General features: G+C 33.0%; 1 protein-coding gene across 1 annotated transcript in view; it reads left to right on the top strand.

Moving 5' to 3' along the window:
• Positions 1-20,890, top strand: part of LOC126888127 (2-hydroxyacyl-CoA lyase 1) — a 784,683-nt gene that overhangs the window by 287,392 nt on the left and 476,401 nt on the right. The window lies entirely within an intron of this gene.

Here is a 20,890-nt window from a genome sequence, read left to right on the forward strand (position 1 = left end):
AAAGATAGAAAGATAAGATATAAGAAATATTAAGTATTGAGTGCCATTTAGATAAAATAAACGATTTTATAATTTCTAATTGAAATTCATATGTGTGTATTATCTTACTCTCTTTTATCTATCCCGATTAGGAATCCACTGAGAAATATTTTGAAGCCACGGAAGTAAGTACTTGATATTATAATTTAGCCCTGAGATTGACACTATATTGGTATTTGATTTGTTTGAATAATGAGATAATTATTAATTAATTAATTAAAATAAATTACATCTGAGAACAGCATCAGTGGTCGTGTGGTACGAGTGGTCGTTAAACCATTAACCTTGGATCTTTTGATCACTGAGTGTGTTTCAAAGATCTACATCTTATGTTTTAAACATATATTTACTTACTTTAAGTAATTAGGGAATTAAAACTTGAGACTGTCATTGTTGGATTTTCCGTAGATTTACGCACCTTCTATGTCTAGGTTTCGAATGTTGTTTTTTGATTGGAATGTGTCTAAAGATATTCAACCTCTCATCTTTACCGATGAGCCCAGAGAGGTTGAAGAGGGCGAAACACATTTCTAAGAACTGGTGTTTGGATCTTTGATTCTATTCAAAAAAATTTTTCCCAGCCCGAAATGGTGGATTTGTGAATTGTTCGTAAGGGGATTTTTCCACATTCTCTATTTCATCTGTTTTATATATATGTATATATATATTGATGCACGTTAAGTTGTGACTTCCGGTATACAGAAGAGGCTGTCCGACTTCCACCTTTTCTACTAGGAATTATTTTTTAAAAATTGTGTATTTGGTAAAAGGGGGGCTTATAAAATGGGTCTACCTATTGAGGGGAAAGGATTTACCAAAATAAATTTTGTATATATATACGTATATACCGAAGCGTACAGCATACGTTATGGCTTCCATATACAGGGTAGTTCAAGGTGCGTTGTCACTTCCAGCGGTGTTGTCATATTTTGGAAGTCACAACGACTCGTCTGCTGATTTACCTCTTACTTTAAGCGTAATGTGTGATCTTTTGAAACTTTTACTGTGAATACAGTTGGGAATGCAGTTCTATGTTTTAAAGTTGTCTATTTAAATTAAAAGATTGATATTCTTTTGATTAAACAGGTTTACAAAAAAAATACATTTCGGAATATTTGACGAAACCATATGACTAGGGGGTTTTTGGGGTCGCTGGTCACGAATCCGGGGTCCGCTGACCTCTATCACGTCAGGTAATGGTAATCTCAAGGTCAAATCAAGATAAACCGACAGTCGCTCTGAAAAAGTATATTAGGGGGTTTTTGTGGTCGCTGATGACGAATTTGTGTCCGCTGACCTCTATCACGTCTAGCTCAAGGTCATTTCGAGGTCAAATTAAGATAAATGGACACGATCGCTCTGAAAAAGTATATTAGGGGGTTTTTGGGGTCGCTGATCACAAAACTGGGGTCCGTTGAGCTCAACCGCGACAGGTAAAGGTCATTTCAAGGTCAAATCAGTTTTGTGGACTTGTCCTGATTTGGCCTTGAAATGACCATTACCTTACGTGGTAGAGCTCAACGGACCGCAGTTTTCATGATCAGTGACTCCAAAACCCCTATATTTTCAGAGCGATTGTGTCGATTTATGTTGATTTGACCTTGAACTAGACGTGATAGAGGTCAGCGGACTAATGATTCGTCATCAGCGACACCAAAAACGCCCTAATATACTTTCTCAGAGCGACTGTCGATTTATCTTGATTTGACCTTGAAATGACCTTTACCTGGCGTGAAAGAGGTGAGTGGACCCCGGATTCGTGATCAGCCACCCCAAAAACCCCCTTGTAACATGGTTTCGTCAAATAGTCCGTTTAGTTTTTTTTTGTAAACCTGTATTATTTATGATATGATTGATATTTATTTTACAAATACTAATATTTTATTATTGCTGCAAAATGGATTTTTTGGAATTAATTAAAAAAGTGTTATTAGTAAGTAATTTATTTATGAAAATTATATCAAAAATTTTAATAAATAAATTTGAACTTATAGGAAATTTTAATATTTATTATTTTTCTTGATTAAATTTTGAATTTTAGATTTTATTACAGGCACCGTCCTTTTAATTTTTGATGTACCAATAATAATGTGTAATAAGAAAATTAAATGGCTAAATACACCAGGTGGGGTTGAGCTGCTAAAAAGCTATCTAGATCCATCTTTTTAGAGCAGATTAGTCCCAGTCTGCTACTCGATACTATTGACTGTGCTTCTCCAGTTCTTTCTATCCTCTGTCTTTTTCTGCTAGTCTCTAATTCCTGCCCTATATAAATTTTCCTTTACTTCCTGTAACCATTTATTCTAGTTCCTCCGCGTCTCCTTCTAACTCCGGGTTTCCATTGTAAAATTGAGTTTATAGTTGTTACGCTACCTGCTCTCCATATATGCCCCAACCATCTAACACTGTGCTGAAATCTGAAAATCTGGAATAATATCTACCCGGGTCGAAACATTTTTTTTAATATATGAAAATAGTTATTTATGAAACAGTTCGTGAAGTATGCTTTTTACGAATGCACGTGATGTTTAGAGCACAAGCGACAACGGAGCGAGTGCTATACATCGCTTAAGTTCGCAAAAAGTACTTCACGCACTATTTCATACAATATTTTATCTACGATAAACAAATAAAAAAACTGTAACTCTTCATCACTGGAATTCATTCCTATTCTACAATTTTTAGAACTTATTTAAACATTCTAATTTCTTTCAAACCACAAAACTGTCAAATTTTTTTTTGTAATTTATTGCTCATTATGTCATCACCATGACAACGCGAAAGTTAAGGATATTTGATTATATGAAAGTGTGTCAAAAACAGTGCGAAAAAGTAAATCCCGTTTAAAATACATTGTTACTTCACGCACACGTTATCCATTAAATAGATCGATGCAGATCGGCCTTATATCGGATCCTCTACTATTAGTCCGTTCGCTGACGGTAAAATATTGCAAAACCCATAAATTTTAAAAAACCGCTTAGATCAGGGGTGGGCAATTACTTTTAAGCGCGGGCCAAAATGAAAGTTTCAAAATGTCTCTCGGGCCGGAGGACTATACCGGATATGTACGCTGTGCCCACGCGAATTTTTTTGGTGTAGTTTATTCCCTGCCCAAGAAATAAATACTATAAGTATTATTTTAAAGCATTTGGACAAAGAAATTTGACTGTTAATAATTAGAAAATGGTAATAATAAATTGTCCTACTTGGGAATACATGCGAAAAACTTGTGCCCAGTAAAATATGTCACGTAATTGAAAAAAAAATGGTCATTATATTAAATCATAAGAAGATATTGAGCAAGTGGACAAAATGAAATATTTACTTAGGAGTCTGGATTACGGAAGATTTAAATTCGAAATCATAAATTCGATCAAGAATAGAGCAATTGAGGGTAGACTTTTTGAAGATGAGGACATTTCTGAGTCACCAAAGACTCAATCTGCAAATCTGATATTAGTTGATAAAATGTTGTATATCCACTCTATTCTTTTTTATGGTGCCGAAGCTTGGATTGTTAATGCTGACTTAATGAGAAAGCCGGAAGCTTTTGAGATGTGGCTTTTTGGGAGAATTTAGAAAATACCATGGACCGATCATATACGAACAAAATGATGTTGCACGAAATGGAAAGAGACAGAGAACTTTTGACCTCCATTAAAAGGAGACAGACAGCATATTTACGGCACATGCTCAGAAATGATATGTACGAGTTGTTCGAAGGAAAAAGGGTTCCTGGTAGACGACAAATATTCTGACTGAAAACATTTGAGACTGGACCGGGTTAAACACACAGACGCTTTTAAGAAAAGCAGAAAATAGAGACGAATTTGCAATGGTGTTTTAGCCAACCTTCATTAGTGGAGTCGGAGTTAGAAGAATAATAATAAATTAATGGTAATTAAATAAATCAGTTATTGAAAGATTTTATTTTCTTATTTATTTATATTTTAACGATACAAATTAATTTATATTGATACATATTTTGTAAATATACCTAATATTAAATAAAATTATAAAAAAAAAGACAAACATTAAACGTTAAAATTAATAGAATACTCATTATAAGTATAACTTCTATAATAGTTAATGCGAAACGTGAAATCGCGAATGTTCATGTGATATTATTTCTTCAAAATTGGGATCCAAATCACTTGTAGCAATCCTTAATACCGAGTGTAGATTTTCGTCAGTAATTTGTGATCGATATTTATTTTTCGTGGAAACCATCAACGAAAAAGTTCTTTTACAAATATATGTCGAACCAAATAAAACTAGGTATTTTTGAACATAGTTTAAAAAATGTTTAAAATGTTCTGTATTCAAAGCACCGTAGAAAGCACTCAATTCGTTTGATTGAACATTTTCTTTTAATAAATTATTTGCCTGTAAGTCAATTAATTCTAGCTGAATTTCAACAGGAGCTTCTTGCACATCGAAATTGAAAGGTTGACTAATTAATGACAAAGGTTTTTCAATAGCTTTGAAATCTTGAAATCTTCTTTGGAATTCAGTATGCAGGTCTTGTGTTACTGAACTATATTTAAGAAAATCAGAATTTTTCAATAATTCTCGTCGTGTTTGTAATGATGGGAAGTGGTTTAATATTTTTTTATTAAAGTTCTCAGCAAATAAGTTTAGTTTTATCATAAATGCTTTGACATTTGAGTGCATATTGAAAGCGAACTGGTTTTTCCCTTGTAAATTTACATTAAGTTCATTTAAATATTTTACAATATCTACAGAAAACGACAAATCGTTTAGCCATACCTCATTTTGCAATTCAGGAAAATCATGTAGTTTTTCTTTTATCGACAAGAAGGATACTATTTCATCAAGCAAATATTGAAATCTGTCCAAAACTTTACCGATGCTAAGCCATCTCACCTCAGTGTAGTAAGGAATTTCGTAAAAGTCACTTTCAATTTCTTTCAAAAATTCAACAAACTGTCGATGATTTAAGGCACGTTCCCGGATAAAATTTACAACTTTTGTCACAACAGTAACGACGTGATTCAATTTTAAAACTTTTCTACATAACACTTCTTGATGAATAATGCAGTGTAAAAATAATATGTCTTGTTCTGGCTGCAACTGTTTTACTTTGTCGCTGATTCGTTTTAGTAATCCCACATTTTTCCCTGTTAAACTAGGACAGCCATCCGTAGTGATGCTTACTATTTTGTTCCAAGGTAAATTTACTTTAACTAAACACTCTTCAACAGCGTTAAAGAAGTCTTCACCGGTAGTTGTATCTTTCATTGGATGCACACTAAGAAGTTCCTCGCGAATTTCACATTTTTTGTTAATGCCCCGAATAAATATTAATAATTGACTTGTGTCAGTAATATCCCAGGACTCATCCAACGCCAGAGAACAATATGTAAAATCAGCAATTATTGTTTTTAGCTGGTCGAGTAAATTTCCTGAAATATTTTCGATCCGTCGTACTATTGTTCTCCTTGACAGGCTTAAATTTTCAAAAATATGTTTTTTTTCAGGACAACATATCTCCGACACTTCTACCATGCACTGTTTAACAAATTCTGCTTCAGAAAAAGGTTTACATAACTTAGCAATTTTGTGTGCAATAACATAACTTGCTTGTGTGGTAGATTTCTCGATGTTACTTTGTTTGCTAAAAATATTTTGTTGTTTATTTAAGTTTTTTGCTAAGTTGTCTGCAGCATTTTTAAGTTCTTCTAAGAAAACGATGCATATTTTGGATGTTTTGATGTAAAATGCCTCTTTAAATTATATTCCTTGAAAACAGCAATGGTTTAATGGCAAACTAAACAAATTGCTTTCTTACCAATGTTCGTAAAAAGGTATTTTTCTGTCCATGCTTCATTAAAATTTCTGCATTCCAAATCAACTTTTCTTTTTTTAGATTGTATCATTTTGCAAATGCTTACAAATAAATATTTTAATACAATAAAATAAAAACAATGTTTTCAAATTTTACTTACAAAATGTCCTCCACTTTTTCAATTTATTATATATTTGCAAAATAACACACACTGTATCAAAAGAAATATGAGGAGTAATAGGAAATACGACCAGTGCTAAATCAAAATAAACTTATACGCGTCTTTCGAAGTAGTTGTAAAACTTCGGCAAAAATCGGTAACAATGAATTTTATGCTGAAGTAGGTATTCCAAACAACCATACTTAATTCAGATTTAATAAATAAAGAATCATATTATTGGGACCAAAGTGCTGAGGTATTTAGATCATAAACTGTCAGTGATATGGTTGAAATAGATACCCAAACACCGAGTGCTTGTCTTGAGACCTTGAGAGTTAAATACGATTATTAATACCGAATAAACAATTATGAATCTCCGGGGATTTCCCTATATTTTAAAAGAAATTTAAAGTAAATAGTTACAATTAAACAGTTTTTAAAAATATAGTTAGCTAAGGCTGTTCGTAATTATAATACTCTCTATTATTTATATATTTAATAATTTATGTGAACACTATGCAAACTATTACTGTTGATTTCAACAAAATCACATAAAAGGGATTAAAAAGATTAGGTACTTGCGGGGTTTTTCAACGGGCCGGACAAAGTAAGCGAAAGGGCCGGACCCGGCCCGCGGGCCGGCTTTTGCCCACCCCTGTGCTATAGCCTTATTCTTTAACTATATCGCTGTAATAACATTGTTTCTAGACAGGTAAATTATCATTGTATACTGGGCGTACCAATCAAACTGGTTTTTTTTTCAATTTTCACAACACCCTGTGGAATATTCTAGCCTTTATACAATATTGAAATTAAAACCCAACTATAGCCCCAGGTTTTCTTAACGTTCTGTTTGTTATTCATTCGCTTATGTTGGATAATAAAAAAGTTAGGGACTGTAACAACTAAACATGTTCTTTAGTTTATCGCACTTATATTTAGAAACACCTGTATCGATAAAGAACATGGCTAGTTGTTAAAGTCCTTAACTTTTTATTATCCAACGTAAGCGAATGAATAAAAAAACAGAATGTTAATAAAACCTGGAGCTATAGTTAGGCTTTGATTTAAATATTTTATAAAGGCTAGAATATTCCACAGGGTGTTGTGAAAATTGAGAAAAAAAACCCAGTTTAATTGGTACACCCGGTATACAATGAAAATTTACCTGTCTATCAACAATATTATCATAGCTATTTTGTTAAAGAATAAGGCTATAACATATTAAAAAAAATTACTTAAATCGGACAACAGGTTTGGGAGATACGAAACATCAAAAATTACCCATTTTTTGGGGTGCCCGTTTTTCGTGCCGGTGAGTATAGATTAAATTAGAAGTTCATTGTAAAAAAGGAAGTAAACAAAAACACGAGAAAAATGAATTTATATAAGTAAATAGGTAAGTAAATATTATAGATTAAAATAAGTACAGAAAATATATAATTATAGAGATATATAATCACTTATTGTACCTTCATTTAAGGCTAACTTTAAAAGTAAAGCAGATCTGCTATTATTCATGTTTAAAAACAAAAGGCACACAAAACACTAAGTACGATTAGGACCGCGAATCTACAACAGATAAATGTCTGGAAACCGTTACACAGGGTTGCCAAAAAACGGAAGTCACACCGAGCGGTGTGGTATACGGAAGACGCTACGCGTTGTGTACATAGCCTGTATAGTAGCACGGGAGCGACACTAGCGCTGGTGATATACCGTCGAACTAAAATCTGATCTTATGAGTATGTTAGATACGATATGACTTCCAGCGAAATTTTTAATATAAGCCTTCTGATACCATCTAGTAGCCAAATTCGTAAAAATATAGGCAAAACGTTGTGACTTCCGAAATCGGAAGTCATAACGGTATATATGAAGTAACAACGTATTACGAGAATCTACTTTGGAAGTCACATGGATACATGTATCAATATATATATATATATATATATATATATATATATATATATATATATATATATATATATATATATATATATATTATATATATATATATATATATATATATATATATATATATATGTATATATATAATTCGTATATTCGTATATATATATATATTTACATCCTACTATTCCTATGGACTCAAACCATACCGCAACCTTACAGCCTCTCCTATTTAGAGGTGTATATTATAGTTTAGATATCGAATATATTGAATCTAGTGACAAAACATTCTCAATGCACAAATTTTCATTTTGATACGATTAAATTCAATATATACTGTTCCGTTCGGTTCTTTTATCATTAGCACCTCATTAGGACGTTCTATTTTTACAGCCTCATTAGTATAATTTTTATCAGGATTCTGGTATTACGGCCTCGTATACACCACCTTACAGACTCATACAATGTTGTCAATTCTCTCACTGCCTATTTAGATAAATCGGGGTTTCCCCTTTCAATTTGGTGTTTAAGCGAACGAAGTTTATTTTGCATTTCTCGAGTGTTAAGTAATGAATATTTTAAAACAGTATATTATTTCAGTAGTCTATATTTTAAACAAACACTTATAAATGACAAAGTATTTTTATGATTTCTAAAAAGTTAAACATGATATTTTATTCAAAGGAATGGTGAATTTAAGTTAGCGCAATACTTTTTTAAGAATATTTGTTCTTCTATCGTTTAGTTTCCGTCGGATAGTAATCTAGAATTCCTAATTAATAATATATTATAGTGAGGATATTTCCTGAAGTTTGATTATAATTCTTCTTCTTTAAGTGTAATATTGTCATCCCATCTTTTAACGGTGAATCTGTCCTTTTTTAAAATGGAGACTTATCTCGTACTACGTACTATTCTGTCCTCTTCTATTTTGCTGATGAGGCTGTTCCATTCTCTTTTTCGTTTGTTGAACTCATTTTTTAATGTTGTTTATTCTGCATAGGTTTAATAGTGTTTTGCGGTTATGCTTCTTACTATTCTCATATCATTCTTCTCCAAATATCTTCTTATCGTACTTATGTCAAGCCTTGTTTTTGCTTTATACCTATGTCATGGTAGTTCGGATTTAGATTTGTATAATTACGTTTTTGCTTCGATTTTCAAGCATGTTTCTCTATATCGTGTATTTAAGACACCCTGAGATTCTGCTTGCCTTTAGCATTTTTGGTTCCCTTACTTTCTCTGCAGTGTTATTATCGCTTGATAAGGTTATTTCCTAATATCAACTAGTAACTAGTCGTCTTTAAGGGGAGCGGAGCAAAATGCAAAATTTTGACACATACAAATTTTCAATGTGTTTTAAATGTATTCATTTTTTTTAATCCTGAGAAAACTAATTAATATTTTTGGAAAATTTAAACGCAGAATGAAATATTACATTATTACCGAGGGCCGAAAGTTACTGAAAACTTCTATAATGTTTATTTTAATAAGTTACAAAGTTACAGGGATGAAAATAAAAGAGAAAATTTAGTGTGATTTTTAATTGCAAATATTTCATTCAAAAGAAACTTTTTATTTATTGTAAGGGACTTTCTACCCTTGTTAATAGAGCAGTCTTTCATTCTGCGTTTAAATTTTTCAAAAATCCTTATTAGTTTTCTCCGGATTCGAAAAAAATTAATCCGGATAATTAATAATTAAATATTAATCTCCGAATTAATAAAAAAACATGCGTTTAAATTTTGCATTTTGGTCCGTTCCCCTTAATCGAACGAAGCTATTTCTCGCATGTGATGTTCTGTCTCCGACTTTTCGGTAGATCTACCGAATTGCCCCTTGTATTACCGATTTGAACAAAAAATGTCATAATACACTATATTTTACTTTAAAATAAATTCAATCCATTCTTTCACAGATTTTGCTCAGGATTACAACCGCTTAGATTGACATGAAATCTGAAATGCGCATAGGAAACATGTCGAAAAAAAAACTATATTTATATTGCCGATATGCGTTTGTACGCCAGGGAGGAATATCATCCATTCTTGAGGGTGAAAATATTTAATCTTTAAATAACTGCGGCAATCGATGGAGAATTCAATTCATAGCAAAAAATGTTATACACACTTCTCTCAGTTAGTTAATATTTTTTGTGATTTGGGTGATTTTTCAAAAATAACTCACAAACAGTACATTTTAAGCAAAAAGTCATAAAATGCAAGTCAAAAAGAAACCATTCAAAAATATAAATTAATTTTTTTTAAATTTTTATAGCGACGATAGAAGCCGAGTTACAACCTGATTAGGTGAGGGCTTATTTAAATTACCCTTTAATCGAAACTTTATTATCAAATAACGTAAATAATACGAGGTTTTTCCAGAAATGCTCACAACATTTTTAAAAGTATTTGATAAGATCTTTAAAACAAGCTAAGCTATACGTTATTCGGATGGAAAACACCAGAGTTATTAACAAAAAAACACGATTATGTCATTAAAAAAATAAAAAAAAGGAGGAATCGGTTTCTCCACAAAAATAAAAATTATTCCTATTCCACATATAATTAGGTTTATTTATGTATCAACAACGTGTCTTAAAATTGTATCCAGTTTAAAATGTCTAGATTTGAAATAAACTGAATTTGTGAGTATTTTGCTGCTCCGAAATAGTTGAAATTGGAGATATTTATACGCTCCGAAAAAATTGACAGGAAAAGGTAAACGGTTCTTCTACTATAACTTCTTAAATTTTAAAAAAATTTCATTGATCGAAAAATTTAATTTATTATACTGAATTAGGAGTAAGTACTATAAGATCTGGAAAGTTGAACTTTTTTGAAGCCTTTAGTATTTATGAACGGAACTTTTTACACTATGTTCAAAGTTAAAATGTCAAAATATCAATTAGATTGTATCGTAGAGAAATAAATAAAGATGTGTAATAGGGGCCTTATTCTTCCCCATGTCTAACAGCTTCCTGTTTTCAGACTAGACGAGATCCATTTTTTTTCGAAGTCAAGATTGAAATATCCAAATAAACTTCTTCAAAAGACTTCGATCCGGAAACTTGTGTTTGAGGAAAGGAATTCTACTATGAATTCGTCTTCCACATAGAAAATAAGGTTTGTTATATTTCGAAAGTTTCTTCCGATGTGGCCAAAGTTTCTGGTGATATCCCATCTCAAGAAAACAAGGTTTCTATTAACATCTCTGAGGTCACCTCTGACTTCGACATTAAAATATCGTCATTATTATAAAGTTCCTGTAGATATTTTGTCTTTCAAAAAAAGATGAAATAGGTAGAAAAGTTAATAGAGGAAACAGGGACAATAGACTTTAACCCATTTCAGCAGAGACAAAATACGATAAAGTGAAATGTAAATTGGAGTCACGGTCGACATTTGACGGGAGCGGAGGTCCTGTCCTGATTAAGTTCCAAGTTCCAATTTCGGACCGAAAGTCGTCATATGAAACAATTACATGAATTAGTTTAAATCAGCTGCAATAGCGAATGGATGGTCCGAATAAAAAAGGGCTGAAAACCTATATCTATTGCACTTCGAGGAGATGCCTTGGATGTGCTTCATACCATAGCCGTAGATTAGAGAGATGATTTCGAACAGCTTATAAACAGACTAAACAGGCGATAGGATCACGCACACTTGGAGTATGTCGAAGTTTAAAAATCGAAGAAAAAAAGAGATGAGGATTTTCAATAATATAAGGTAAATATTGCCAGGTTAGTACAATATACGTATCCAACAGCTCCCAAAGACATGATGGGAAAGTTGGAAGCTCAAACATTTATTAAAGGTCTTCGGGATCATGGAATGCAGTGAATACTGCGAATAGCTCGTCACAAGAATAGCTTCTTTGAAATGTCGTGAATATAGTATAATATTATGTATATTATGTAATAGTGAAATACATTCTTGGTGGATACCGGAGCTACCAGGGCCATTATACGAGCGACAGTTATAAATAGTGGTAAGAAACTTTTACCAACGAAGTTGCGACTGCGGACTGCCACAGGTAAAATTCCAACACCCACGGATAAATGCAGATATAATTAAGAATTGGGAAAAAAAAAGTTCGTCCATACTGTCAGAGTTGCTGACATCGAAGAGGATGTTATATTAGAAATGGACTTAATGAATTTGCTTGGATGCCTAATGGATTGCTAATGGATCCAGTTATGCCTGAGAGGAGTGAAACGATTTTAATGGCGCCCCTGCAGGTAATTGTGGAAGAAGGAACACCTGTTATAATGGAGCCTTGGTACCACGATGAGGACGTTGACCGAGGAATCATAATTGGAAAGGACTTGGTGACTTCTACTAAAGAAATTTCTATAAGACTTATTAAGGTCAATGACTACCCAGTGATCATCAAAAAAGATACGAAAGTAGGAATCTGTGTAGATGTGACGCCCACAACGAGAGGTTCGACCAAATGGTTGCAGTTGCTGGTCAGTCTATAAATTAGGTGGAGAAAAGGAGATTAAGGTACATATTTGTACCAGAAGGAGGAAAGGCAGGAAGAACTACCCCTGTTAAACATAAAAATGATACTTGTAACGCTAAACCAATTCGTCAAACAGTTCAGAACTGTTTTACGTCAAACAGAGGAAACTGAAAATATTGTTCAGGCAATGAAGAAAGTCGGAGTGATAGAACTTTCTACCAGGCCAGGGATCTCTCCGTTAGTTATGGTCAAGAAGAAAGACGGAACTACGAGGTTCTGTGTGGATTACCGTTTGTTAAACAATATTACCAAAAAGGATAGTTACAGTTTGTCAAATATACGGTCATACTTGGCCCATTGATATTAGGCTCCACCTAAGAAGCGCATTCAACAGAAACATAATTCACTGAATGCGCTTCCACTTATTTTTCTACGCGAGTGGACAAAATCGCCAAGTATCACCGTATGTTTGATAAGCTGTCCCTATAACACGAATCAATGATACGTTGGATATATTGGCTGGAAGAAAATTATTTTCTACGTTGGACTTGAAGTCTTGATATTGGTAGGTAGAAATGGACCCAGTGGATAAGGAAAAGATAGCCTTTACCACAAGATCCGGATTGTGGCAATTCAACGTTATGATATTTGGACTCTGTAATACTCCTGCGACATTTTGAGAGCTTTACGTAAAACCTGTTGACAGGGTTATCTTGGAAAACGTGCCTGGTATTTTTTGACGACGAAATTGTCTTCGTGGAGACTTTTTTGAAGACCATTTGAAGAATTTAGAAGACGTTTTTAATCGACTGAAAGCTTCCCTATTGATGTTAAACCCCAAGAAGGGCCAGTTATTTCAAAGTAAAGTCAATTATCTAGGTCATAAAGTCAGTAAAGAAGTAGTGGCTGTGAATAAGGGAAAAATCGATTCCGTTCAGGAATGACTAGAACCCACTGACAAACATCAAATGAGAAGTTTTATTTGACTATATACTTACTGTCTAAGGTTCATTAAGAAGTTTTCACGTATCATTGTCATTAACGCGACTTACATAAGAAGCAAGAGATTACAATTGGGATGGAGACTGCCAAATTTCCTTTCGAAACCTTAATGAAGTATTTAATCACAGCAGCATTAAAAGAGTATCCACTGCCAGGAGGAGAGTTTATCTTAGATACAGATTACAGATGCAAGTAACATATGAATTTGCAGAGTGCTATCTCAGATCAAAGGGACAGAAACGTATTCTTGGATATTTTAGTAAAGTGCTTTCAAAACCTCAGCGAGAGTATTGTGTCACGAAAAATGAATTTCTAGAAGTAGTGAAATCAGTAGAATACTTCTATCAGTACCTTAAGGAAGGAAGTTTCTAATCCGAACGACCATGCCCCAACCACTTAGGTTAAGGCAGTTTAAGATCCCAGAAGGTCACATGGATTGAACGACTCAAAGATACAATTTCAAAATTGAGCATCGGGCAGGAATTAGTCACAGGAACGCCGATTCTCTTTCTAGAAGCTGGTACCGAGCAGAGTCCGTACCCATTGCAACAAAACATAATCAAAGAAAGGAGTACTGCTAAAAACAACGGTGGTCGACGACGAGTGGACGCCTACTAAGATCAGGGGCGAACAAGGGAAAGATCCAATTTTACAGAAAATTCTTAAATTGAAAGAAGAAAATCGTCAACCATCTTGTCAAGAAATATCAAGCCTAAGTAGTTAAGAGGCGTTGGGCCCTGTGGAACTCCTTTATAATGAAAAACAGCTTGCTTAAACGAGTACTGGAAAATTATGATGGTATAGCGCAGAGAACACAATTGATGATTACAAAGAGCAGAGAAGAGCCGAAGTATTTCGTTAGTTACATGTTACATGACAGTCCATCATGAAGACATTTCTATGTAAATAAAACCCTTTAGAGAATGCGGGAACGGTTTAATTAGATGAATAGTTTCGACGATGTAGAGAAATGGTGTAAGGAATGTACTCACTTGCCACGAGTACTGGAACTTATCGAAAAGGAAGGCTCCTACGAGGCAATACAATGTTAGATGTCCGTTTGAGAGAAAGCAAAAGAAAGCGAAAATGGATGCAAGTAGATATTATATTGATCGTATTGAATTACTTCACTAAAGAACATAAAAACTACAGGCTATTACTCGTAAATCGGATGGAATGGTAGAGCGAATAAATAGGGCAGTTGACAAGCATTTGATAAATATGTTGTCCAATCAGCAGCGAAATTGATATCCGTAACTTCCGTTCTTCGCAATGACTTACATATGTGAGTACCTTGTGATTTAGAGTTTGGATGTCGATGGATAAGACGTAGCTGGTGAAGATTATGTAAATGGATTGCGAAGAAGAATGGAGATCCGTAAACCGAACATCCCTTATGTTTTATGAAGGACCACAAAGTCTGACTCGATAATTCGAATAAGCGAATGGGTTGTTCTCCCAAGGTCTGACAAGGTCCGTCCTTAAGTATGGAGTAGATTAACGACGTTATCTACCAAATAAGCAAAATTCCGATGGGAAGGCGGATGATAGTATCTACACAACAACCGGCTGGCGTTAATTCAAAGAGACCACGTCAAAGGTGAAGAAGTGGAAATAATTCAAGTCCAAGAAGTACGTAACCTCATGTTTGATGAATTCATAAATGCCTATGGAGGTACGAATAGAGCAAAACATGATGTTGTCACTGAAGAAAACCAAGATCTGCCACTTATAGATGACTACTCACTGGCCCATACAATCCTGACCGCTATTTAAGATGCACAAGGGTTGGAATCCGACTTTCAAAGGAAGTTTGGCTGAGTTGCAGAACTTCAATGCCAACTGACAACTTCGGGAAAAGCTGTGAAACTCCAAGATGCATGACGTTACATTTCCCAGCTGGTAATAAAAGACACTGCCCATGACCAACCTACCTAGTATAAAAAGCCTTACTTCCATTGAGAGCCTAAATCTAGTGATTATTATACATTTAACTTAGAAAATTATATATTCCTTGACGGGTAATTGCATATTAAAACGGACTTATACTTATAGATGTATAGTTGGTTGGCGATTACAATACTCTAAATAGATAACCAATCAATGATGCGAATAAAGATAATTTGACACAAAAGTAATCTATCGTCACAGTATTTTCACAATATCATATGGTAAAATGGCAATTGTAATTTCTAGGTTAGTATTTTTCAGCAATCTTGATATTTTTCAATATCTTGCACTGGACAATTTTCTTTGCGATACGGTGACAGGAAGATACAGCGTGTTTTATATGTTTGTTCATTGGTATTTTTTCATTTTTCCGACTGTATATTCATTGAAAATGAATTCTGGTTTGGAGCCCAAAACGTCAAAAATAATATGCAAATATGTAATATTATTATTGTGGCTTGTTCCCAGTATTCTCCCCAAAAATATATATAGGCATATCTTAAGTTGGAAAGTACGTAGGTAGGTTATTATTATTATATGCAACAGCTAATAAGTAATTCATAGAAAGTATTAATATTTTTTTGGTCGATAACATTTTCAATTTTTGAAAAATTGAAAAATATATATGTTTAAATCATATGGTGAAATGAGTATCTATCGTCTTTATGACTGGCCACGATCTATAAATATAGTGAATGTTCATAAAAATATGGCACAAATCAATAATAAACTAAGTACCTACATTCTTACCAATAGAAATGAACATTACAAACAAGTATTAAATGTACGGAGCCATTAATAGGTCTGGATCCCGCGTATGAAAACAAAGCTGATTAATAGCAAGCTGAAAATTTGTTAATAGCTTAAGGGTGTGTAGTCGGACAAACTTTGATATATTGGAACACTGGAACAGGGGAAGTTTTAATTGTGGAACAAGTTAAAAATTTGGAGCGGTCAGACCACGAAAACGTCACTTGTATTTTGTCCGACAGAACTTCCAATTGATTTGTTACCCTTTCATTAAACTCTCATGTAAAAATCAGGCTGGTATTTATCACCAAATGGGCATTATAATGAGTGGAACACGTAGAAAATGTCAAATGACAGGAATTATGACAGGTGATAAATAGCGGTCTGATTTTTGCATGAGAATTTAATGAAATGGTAACAAATCAATTAGCAGTTTTGTCGGACAAAATACATGTGACGTTTTCTGGTCTGACCGTTCCAAATTTTTAACCTGTTCCACAATTAAAGCTACCCCTGTGCCAGTGTTCCCATATATCAAAGTTTGTCCGACTAGACACCCTTAAGCTATTTACAAATTTTCAGCTTGCTATTAATCAACTTTTTTTTTCATACGCGGGATCCAGACCTATAATATTTTATTTTTATTTATAAACAGTTACATTTATATTCTGAATTATAAAATTATATAGCTTATTCGTTCTTAAATAAAAATATGTGTTTATTATGCAATTTCAAAATCAAAACGTGTGGAAGAAATGTCTGTGAAACAAAATATCTTCCTTTATTAGGTACTATATTTTAACATACCTACTGCGTACCATTACATTTTTCAACACATAAAAATTAACGATAACAGCACCAGCAATTTGCGTCAGATCGGATGATACAATATCCAGGCAACAGTGTTGCCAGCTGAGCGGAGTCTATAGTGTCGTTTCTTAGTTTTACATATGAACGATATACACCTTCAATATACTCATAAAAGCGCCATCCAACGGCAAATGGCTGAATTACAAGCGACCTTACGGACTCATTTTGTTTTAAGATTTGCAGCTATCCTACGATACCCACAATATTTGTAACACCTTTGTTTAGTAGGTAGAGGTCTCTAGTTTCTCATTCAACAAAATTTTGGTAGAAAATGACCATCCGTTTAAAGAAATACATGAAAAACATTACGGCCTCCGTATATTGAGTCCGTAAATCGCTTGAGTCCGTTGTGTATGGTCAAATCCTTAATGCAGAGTCCGTAATATTAGTAGGATATATATATATATATATATATATATATATATATATATATATATATATATATATATATATATATATTGATACATGTATTCATGTGACTTCCAAAATAGATTCTCGTAATACGTTGTTACTTCATATATACCGTTATGACTTCCGATTTCGGAAGTCACAACGTTTTGCCTATATTTTTACGAATTTGGCTACTAGATGGTATCAGAAGGCTTATATTAAAAATTTCGCTGGAAGTCATATCGTATCTAACATACTCATAAGATCAGATTTTAGTTCGACGGTATATCACCAGCGCTAGTGTCGCTCCCGTGCTACTATACAGGTTATGTACACAACGCGTAGCGTCTTCCGTATACCACACCGCTCGGTGTGACTTCCGTTTTTTGGCAACCCTGTGTAACGGTTTCCAGACATTTATCTGTTGTAGATTCGCGGTCCTAATCGTACTTTGTGTTTTGTGTGCCTTTGTTTTTAAACATGAATAATAGCAGATCTGCTTTACTTTTAAAGTTAGCCTTAAATGAAGGTACAATAAGTGATTATATATCAGTAGCCTTAAATGAAGGTACAATAATTATATATTTTCTGTACTTATTTTAATCTATAATATTTACTTACCTATTTACTTATATAAATTCATTTTTCTCGTGTTTTTGTTTACTTCCTTTTTTACAATGAACTTCCAATTTAATCTACACTCACCGGCACGAAAAACGGGCACCCCAAAAAAATGGGTAATTTTTGATGTCTCGTATCTCCCAAACCTGTTGTCCGATTTAAGTAATTTTTTTAATATGTTATAGCCTTATTCTTTAACAATATAGCTATGATAATATTGTTGATAGACAGGTAAATTTTCATTGTATACCAGGTGTACCAATCAAACTGGGTTTTTTCTCAATTTTCACAACACCCTGTGGAATATTCTAGCCTTTATAAAATATTTAAATTAAAGCCTAACTATAGCTCCAGGTTTTATTAACATTCTGTTTTTTTATTCATTCGCTTACGTTGGATAATAAAAAAGTTAAGGACTTTAACAACTAGCCATGTTCTTTATCGATACAGGTGTTTCTAAATATAAGTGCGACAAACTTTAAGGGGTAATTTCTGCATGAAAAAATAATGATCGTTTGGCAAAAGAATTTTATATTTGCAAGCATTTGCGGACATAGCTTTATCAAGTAAACGATCATTATTTTTTCATGCAGAATTACCTCTTAAAGTTTGTCGCACTTATTTAGAAACATCATGTATTGATATAGAACATGTTTAGTTGTTAAAGTCCCTAACTTTTTTATTATCCAACATAAGCGAATGAATAACAAACAGAACGTTAAGAAAACCTGGGGCTATAGTTGGGTTTTAATTTCAATATTGTATAAAGGCTAGAATATTCCACAGGGTGTTGTGAAAATTGAAAAAAAAAACAGTTTGATTGGTACGCCCAGTATACAATGATAATTTACCTGCCTAGAAACAATATTATTACAGCGATATAGTTAAAGAATAAGGCTATAACATATTAAAGAAATACTTAAATCAGAGAATAGGTTTAGGAGATACGAGCCATCAAAAATGACCCAATTTTTGGGGTGCCCGTTTTTCGTGCCAGTGAATGTATCTATTAAATAATCTAAATTATTTTTAAAAATCTTATTAAAAGCTTAAATACAAGAAATGTAGGTAAATGTTCTCATTTAACGAAATTTCCGAAAATTGCGTATTTTTTTGACCCAAGTAGGCTGAAAAATCGATTTTATAGTTATTGTTATTTCGAAAGTAATAAAACGTGTAAAAATATACAAAAAATTGAATGTACAATTAGGGAATGAATGGAATTAAATACACGAAAAAAGAGCGATAAAAAGTTTAAAGTAATAAATTCTAGTAATAATATGAAATACAGTAAACTCTCTCAAGGGGGTAGGCGCAAAATCTCGGTCCAATGCTATTTAAATGCATTCATTTTTTACGAATTCTGAGAAAATTAATAAATACTTTTTAAAACTTAGACCCAGAATGAAAGATTATTATTGCGGAGGACCGAAAGTCCCTTAGAATAAACAAAAAGTTTCTTGATAATGAAATATTCGAAATTAAAAATCACACTAACTTTTCTCTTGTTTTTTTATCCCGTTATCTTATTAAAATAAACATTATATAAGTTTTCAGGGACTTTCGGCCCTCGGTAATAATGTAATATTCCATTCTGCGTTTAAATTTTTCAAAAATACTTATTAGTTTTCTCAGAATTCGAAAAAAATTAGTGCATTTAATTAGCATTTTACCAAGATTTTGCGCCTATCTCCTTAACTGACACCTCCTCTATACGGACGGTATTTAAGACAAAACTCATTTGCCGATAATATTGAACCTGTACTCTTCAACGGACACTCCCTTAAAATGATGTGTAAATGAAAAAAAAAATACATAGGTATTTTTTCCAAATATTTTAGAATACAAAACTACATATATTTTATTATTTAAAATTGATACAGAGATGTCAACGAGTGATATTTGATACTGTTTAATTTATCAGCAGTAGGTAATAAAAATATGTTTCTTAAGTTTGATGTTTCTACTACATTCTCAACTGTTTAGCAAAATGTGGGATCCGTAATTAAAATATAATATGTGTGTCGGTCATTAAAAGAAACGTGACACCGTAACCTTGTTCTAATAATATTTAACATTGATGTGTTGTGACTAAAAATTCTGCTTGAACGGAAATGTCTGCTTGAACATATCCAATAAAAATTTTACTTTCTTTTAAAAATGTTTGGGATTCAAGGGCGACTTGACTGTATGATAAAACAATAATTATACAAACAAAACTTGTAATTATCAAGATTTTTGCTGTAAACTCGTGGAGAAATACATCAAATTAATAGAGCTCGGGAAATATGCACTTAAAAAAACCTTAAATTATGCCAAAATCAGTTGAATAATTGAAATATGCACTAAAATATTATGCTTTTATACATTTATAAAAAACGCAATGATTATTGGTGTATTGAAAGTAGGTATTTTATTTTACCTAGTCCAGGTTGTATCTTAGTCGATAGGAAAAATATTCTGATTCGTTTTTTACGATCTTACCGAAATACATTCGAACCCGCTTATTGGAATAGCCTTCGTGCCAATCAAAAGTATTCCTATAACCGGGATATTCTAACAACCGATCATTGGTCGCTAGTAGAAACGTTTCCGGACCGCAAATTTCTATTCCTTAAACCGGGATATTCCTTTAAGAGGTATTCTAATAAGCGGGTTTGACTGCAGTATAGTTCATTAACGGTGTTTGCTCCAAATTTTAAAGAACGGATTGACGTGAAATTTAGCATACACATAGGTAACATGTCAAAGAAAAAAGTGAAAAGAAAACTTTGCCCTGAGGGGCGAGTTTCTCCTCTTCTCGGAGGTGAAAAATATACGTTCAAAATAAGTTCGGAAATGGATAAACTGACTAATTCTAAGCAACTTTTGTTATATAGAATTTTTTCACTAAGTTAATACTTTTTGAGTTATTTGCG

This window comes from Diabrotica virgifera, chromosome 7 (assembly GCF_917563875.1).
Source record: "Diabrotica virgifera virgifera chromosome 7, PGI_DIABVI_V3a".
Lineage (NCBI taxonomy): Eukaryota > Metazoa > Arthropoda > Insecta > Coleoptera > Chrysomelidae > Diabrotica > Diabrotica virgifera.